At 30.9% G+C, this 7,016-nt stretch overlaps 1 protein-coding gene across 1 annotated transcript in view; it reads left to right on the top strand.

Annotated features, from left to right (window-relative positions):
- Positions 1-6,440: 6,440 nt before the first annotated feature.
- LOC111624107 (putative fatty acid elongation protein 3) overlaps positions 6,441-7,016 on the top strand; it is a 4,379-nt gene continuing 3,803 nt past the window's right edge. The window contains exon 1 of the mRNA XM_023366885.1: positions 6,441-6,517. The gene's annotated coding sequence lies outside the window, so the exon portion shown is untranslated. The remainder of the gene's footprint in view (positions 6,518-7,016) is intronic.

The raw sequence follows: 7,016 nt of genomic DNA, 5'->3' as shown, positions 1-7,016 counted from the left end.
TTGAAGAATATTTTGTACCAGGTATGTACCGGTACGTCCACCACACATTTTATTTCACCGAGAAGTTTTTATTATTTTATTTTTAATTGTAATCCCTTATATTATGGCTAACGATTCGGAATGTAATTGTGATATTAAAAATGCATTTAGAGAAGTCTACGGTTTTTACTGGCTTATCGAATAAACGATACGAATGGATCCTAGACCATTACTGACGCGCGATTGACTGATTGCCCTGGATGTCGGCTTCTTACAGGAACACAGCTTCCCTATCATAAAATGTCACGGCACGGCCCTGCAGCATTTTACCCTTGAGACAGCTTCTTGATATATAATAATGTCACAATTTTTACTTTTTACATTAATTCTGCTTATGTGGAGCTTTAGCTTTCTTTTAGTTATCTAATGTACAAGATCGACAGACAATATAATTAATTATGTGGCTTTATATTTCAAAGAATAACGTTACATTTTTTTATATTTTTAAATAAAGAAAACCTTTAAAAAAATAATAAGTAACAAATTTAAAGAAGTATGTTATTATTTATTTAGTCAAAATATTGTAAATACTGTACAAAATATGCTAGTGGCAACTCGGGCGAAAAACTAAAAAATGCACTTTTACTTATTAAAGGCAACCGTTTCTTGTTCATATCTTCTACCCATTATATTAGCGCTTGTTCCATTTTTTCCATTAGGGCCTATATGTGCTCTCGAACGAGCAACATTTTTCGCAAGAATAGATGATCCGGATGCGACCGAATTCCTAATTTTTTTCCGATTGCTTGATCGACCGAATATTCGGCTCATTTAAATTATAATGCCTACCAATATCAGTTATCCGCTCTTGATTTTTAATTCGATTCAAAATTTTTTTGTTTGAAGAAATATAAATTTTAACACACTAAAAATAAAAATTTTTAGTTAAAAACAAGTAAAATTATACTCTTTCTATTTTCGACTTCGAGGATTCTACGAGCCAAAAAACGACAAATAAATGGCAAAGAACAATCATTATTTTATTAATACGTGATAATTTCCACAGTGACTGGAACTGCTTATCAAAGAAAAGTTACAGTGTCTGGTACTATATGTCACCGTTGCCTTTCGTTATTTTAATTATTGTAGGTTTAACGTATCTTCCCGGAAGATCTAAATCAAATTACAACGAAGGCATTCTAACGACAATACGAAAGAAAAAGGTGATGAAATCACAACAAAAAGATAAAGAAGAGAAACAATCGCCAATTAAAACGAGTGCATTCGTTAAGCATAAAATTTGAAAAAGATGAACAATTACCAACGCAAGAAGAACAAGAAGCTCAATTACTTACAGAAGTCAAGAAAGAAATTCAATTGCCTATTCGATTGAAACAAAAGCAAAAGCAGATACCAATGAAAACCATCAGGAAACAAACTTCCCCAGTCCAAACACAAGTCGAGCGAGGAGAGCAATCGGCTAGTCAAGTAAATCCAGCCAAAAAACTAAAAGTTTTCGTCAAGAAAAAGTTAAAACCGAAGACATTAAAAGATGAAAATTGAAATATCATCATTTTCATCCAATATTTTTTCTCGCTTTGCGATAAATTTCAATCCCTATGACTAGAAATAAGTTTCATTTGTCATGAAAATTTCATCGCGTTTTTCTGCTTATACCCTAACTATAAATTGTTGTATGAACATATGTAATAAATTCTGTTATTTAAAAGCTAATTTCTTCAACAGATTTTTAATTTAAAACATTTCTATGAAATATATAAAATCGATTGCGTAAACTTAAATTTTAGTTAAGTATAGTAGTATTGTCTGTTAAACACCTCGTATAACGTGAATTTTTTATAAGGCGTTTTTCGATACTCTCCGATCACTATGATTAATCCGTATGTTCGAGATGGCATATGGCGATGGATATTTGATTCATTTAAGAAAAATGACAAATACTCTTTTCGGTTTTTGCTGACCATGCAATCTAGCAAAACTTTTCTGAAATCTTTTGAAATTAAGAAATGAATTATTTAATTAAATGATTAAATATTATTTTCAAGAAGAACGAATAAAACAGAATGAAAGTATTAGTGATTTGTGTTATTTTATTAAATTACATAATATAAATTCATCGCAAATATTAAAACGTAATTTTTACTTTATTCTTCAATACCAAACGAAAAAGTATAAAGTGTTGAAGATATTCCACAATATGTGACACAAGTAGAGGTGAAGTGGCAGAGTTCAACGATAACCATTAAGTGGTACGAGTTAAAATGTAAAGTTTATTGTGTTCTTTTTTATTCATGTATAATAATTTCTTTAACATACTTTAGTCCAAGATGTATCAAATGCAAATAGAAATAATTTTTATGCTGTTACGTGGAGCGGATTACTTAACTTTTTTGTATTTTACGATTAGTAGACTATCCGCCATTTTGTATAGTTTCTATACTGTATAAGATTTCTAGACTTATTACACCGTCGTTATATAGTTCACCGATGCATTTTAAACTAGACAAGAAGCTAATAGTTACAGATCAACTTCCAAAACTCAACGTATTATAAATGAAACTTCTAGAAGAGAAGAAGAAAAGATATAAGAGGGAAGTTTATATAACAATTAAACAGACAGCCTTCGTGACACTCTGAAATGAAAATAAAGACAAAGATCAATCTAACCTTAAGAAAAATAAGCAATTTTCTGTCAGGTGTTATACCTGCAGCAAACAACGGCACAAATCCTCTGAAAGTGTCATTGGTGGAACAAACGGAAAAAAACAGAAAAACACAACAGTAACTACATTTAAATCTTGCAAACCTTTATCTCAAACACTAAGGAAAGGGAAACAGTGTTTAAGTAGTGGCGCAACAGCAGAAATGTGGATACGAAAAGCGATTCATAGAAATAATGAAAATTATTCCACGAAAGACTAGAAGAATCATTCAAAACATAATCCAAAAATGTAATACGGCACAACAGTCTTGGACATCTAAACTACACTGAATCTAATATATAATAGAGACGGGTAGATAATGATTATGATAATAATAAGTGCAGAGCCCAAACGGTTAGGAGTTGAAAGTTGAAATTTGGTACACAGTTAGGGTACGTCACGAAACGCACATTAAGAAGGAATTTTTCGAAATTCCCCCCCGGGGGAAAGAGACAGGATTAAGGCTTAACACTTCCATTAACAATGGAAGTGTTAAGTACAATGGAAGTGTTACGTAACAATGGAATTGTTAAGACGTGCAAGACGCAGATGCAGATTTTTCATTTTTGCGGAAATCGAACATATTTTTAGACCCATCTAAAAATTCTCTAATTAGTCCGGAAACAGGGGGACCCAATTCTTGCATTCTGTGAAAACGGGTAAGGTTGACTATAACGTAATAATGTTAATCTTCCCTATAATTACTTTTGCCCATGCAACGCCGGGCCTACCTGCTAGTTCAATAATATGCTTCTTGCCTACTGTTGGATTAAATTTATAAGCGCTTTATAGGCTTTTCTTTCTTGCTAGGCTTATTACACCATCATCCAGTAAAAGACCAACTTTAGAAAATAACATTTTATTTCCAAGAGAATTCATTTGGGTTATTTAGTCCCTCATCAACTCTTTATGATGTTACTATATTTAGGAAATAATGCATACAAGTTTAATTATGTTAACAGAAAAAAGTCTTTTTAAAAAGGATTTTGTAATCTTTTTTTTAGTGTGCGTTCTCGTGACGTACCCAAACTGTGTACCAAAATTCAACTTTCAACTCCTAACCGTTTGGATTCTGCGTTTATTATTGTAATTCGATGTATAATTCTAGAAAAAACTGAAACATTCTGATTGAAACGTCACACATTTTCGAAGTCAACCACTTTCAACCCCATAGCTCCCACACCCTTATAGCTATCCAGACGCAACCACTATAGTGCAGGATGGGAGACTTGGGTCTACTACCACACAAAAACACCATTCATGAGCAATGTGTAGTTTTGGCTGCAGAGTGAAATATATAGACAAACATGTCCATTTTTATATAGATATAGATATAGATAATTATTATGTAAAACGAATTGTGTTAAATTAATAATCTATTCTTCACATTCTATAGTTTTTAATTAATTTAATTATAATTCATATTGATTAGGCTATTAAAATTTCGATCTCTGTTAATGATTTTATAATCATTTTGAAGGATTGTGGAATTAGTTTTATTTATTATTAATTTTTCTTTCAATTTAACCGTTCTTGTGTAGTTCAATAATTTAATTTCTCAACAACCTTATTGTATTTTCTTTCCGTTTATGGATCATTATAATTAAAAACATGAGTATCTTCTATTTATTTTTCTTAAATATTCAACACGACACGTACCTATCCAGTACAGTGTAACACTGTAGTGAATAGGTACGTGCCGTGTTGAATATTTAATGAAAACAAATATTAAAAATTTTGATTTTTAGTTAATTTGTAAGCTTTTTCCAGGTTGTATTAATGTCTTTTCTGCGAGCATAATATTGCTATTACGGACTTATCGTACAGGAGAAAAAGTGAATGGCGTAAAATAAGCTTTATTCAAACTATTATACCAGGAAATTACCTATAAAATGTAGGTTGTTAACGATTCTCACGATTTCTCAGCAAGCGTAAGATGGTTACGAAAATTTGATAATTATTTCTCACTGCTATGTCTGAGTTTAATTGTAAAATTCGTTTATTTGTAAATTAATACGAAAATGTGAAGTACTTAATAATGTACAGTAGAGCGTCGATTATCCGAAAGTCAATCATCCGAAATGTCAATCATTCGAAAGAATTCCAGTCGGCAAATTTAAATTTTCGCCAGTGCTGTGGCGCTGCAATCTTTGGCTATGTCTTGGGCTACTCAAATATTTTACGTTTTTGATACTAAATTAACTTCTGTAGTATAATTTTTTATTGTTTTTATATTTTTCAATATATTTATTTTGTTTGTACAAAATAAAAAAATAATTTTTAACGATACAATAGTCTTCGTTACGCTTAACATCGACGAAAATTCAACGCAAAGCGACACGCAACGGATAAAAATGTCAAGATGGGATAAATTAATATATTTTTTCGTACTTGATCGGTTATCCGAAACATCGATCTTCCGAACAACCCCAGTCGCCAATTGATTCGGTTAATCGACGCTCTACTGTATTTGTTATTAAAAGGAAACAGCAATTAAAAATTCAAGGCTATTGCAAATTTATCGAATGATAAAAAATCTAGATATATATCGAATGTCGGAATCTTTAATTATCAAGTTTGTAAATATTATGATTGATTTATAATACAGAGATTGAAAAACTCGACATGCTATCGTTAATACAAGGACACTCGCCTCAGATACAAACAAATTCAACGTTTTATTTAAAAAATTCATAAAATTCATTCATATAATTAAATTAATTTTTTAATTCTCCGAGTTTTACATTCGATCCTCGGAATCTAACCTCTACAAAGAGCAACCACACCTGTTCAAAGGAGCCATAATACCTCTATATGCTACATAAATAAGCTGATTTCAAAAAATTGGCTATATCTCGCAGAGGCTCACGCATATGGTTCTATAAGGTTTTTGCTCCGATAAACATGCCATACATCTGTGTTACGCTCCTAGCAGTGTCATTAACATTTGCAACCTTACACGAAATGTATAAGTCAAATGACTGTTTTTAAGTAAATCTCTTACTTAATATTACGTATTTGTCTCTACGTTAAAATTCCAAATTCATATTGTCAAAACCGAAACCAAAACTTACATCTCCCGACATGGTTGCCAGTTGATTAATGTATAAAGTAAAATATTTCTATTCTTTTTTGTTTTATAGTAAAATAATATCAATAACAAATCGCTGTTTTTATCGATATTGCCACATTAGTACGACATATTAATATTAACACATTTTCAAGAGAATACATATACACTTTTACAATATAAAAGTGTATATGTATTCTCTTAAAAATGTGTTAATATTAATATACTACGTATTATTAATCTGCAAAAAGATCATAATTGCTGCGACATTATATTGTACAACATACACATTCTTTAAAAGTTGTAATTATACAAGGTTATGAACACACGTTAAAAGTTTACCGTATTAATGTGAAAATGTATTTGAAGTGTTTTTAAATGACTGTATTTTAAACTCTTTCCAACGTTACCCGTTATACACCGTGGTTTTGGAAGACAGAACCTGAGTTTTGAACTGAAGAGGGACTTAAAATACATATAAGTCCGAAATGCGTATGTCAAAACAATAAAAGAAGTATCTAACCTGAAAGCTGTATTGATAGTCTACGGAATTGAATTGATCGGATTAAAGAGACACATACACAATTATAATTACTAAGTAAAATATCAATTATAAAATAAACCAGTTGAATAGAAAACCTGTTTATTTTTCCTTTCTCAGAAAGTAGATAAATTACAGGAAAAACTTAAAACAAATATTTATCAGTCAAATCTTCCACTTCTCCTTCGACAATCAACCTTTCAGGTACCATTATTTAATTTCTATTCGCATTTTAAATAATACTTTACTTTTAGTAGCACTCGATAATATTGAATCTGCAATAATTTAAGTAAATTATATTATTATTTTCGAGTAATACATAGATAATTAATTTGTATAATCGAAATTTCTTATGCGTATATTTCCATTGCCTAATTAGTGCATTTAGATTCGTATAATTCGTATAAATATTAAATTGAAGTAGATTGACGAGTTATACTTTTCGGCAACAAGAGAAATCTGCCGATACGGTATTATGCCCGAAAGAAATTTGAAAAAAATAGAAAACTGGCCTCAATTTAGGTAGAGATAAAACGTGTAGGCATAAAAAAATAACTGAAAACTACACTACGCTACCGTTACTGAGGCACGAAGCCGCGACCTGTGTTTGGAACTTTTAACAAGCAGGCCAAACGACTCAGACAATGAGTCTATTGGGCTCATTGTACCACCGTGAGGAACCCAGATGAAGAAGAACGTGTTA

Source organism: Centruroides sculpturatus, unplaced genomic scaffold (genome assembly GCF_000671375.1).
Source record: "Centruroides sculpturatus isolate CEXI.00-Female unplaced genomic scaffold, Cexi_2.0 scaffold298, whole genome shotgun sequence".
NCBI classification, from domain to species: Eukaryota; Metazoa; Arthropoda; class Arachnida; order Scorpiones; family Buthidae; genus Centruroides; species Centruroides sculpturatus.
This window is presented reverse-complemented; position numbering and strand designations above follow the sequence as displayed.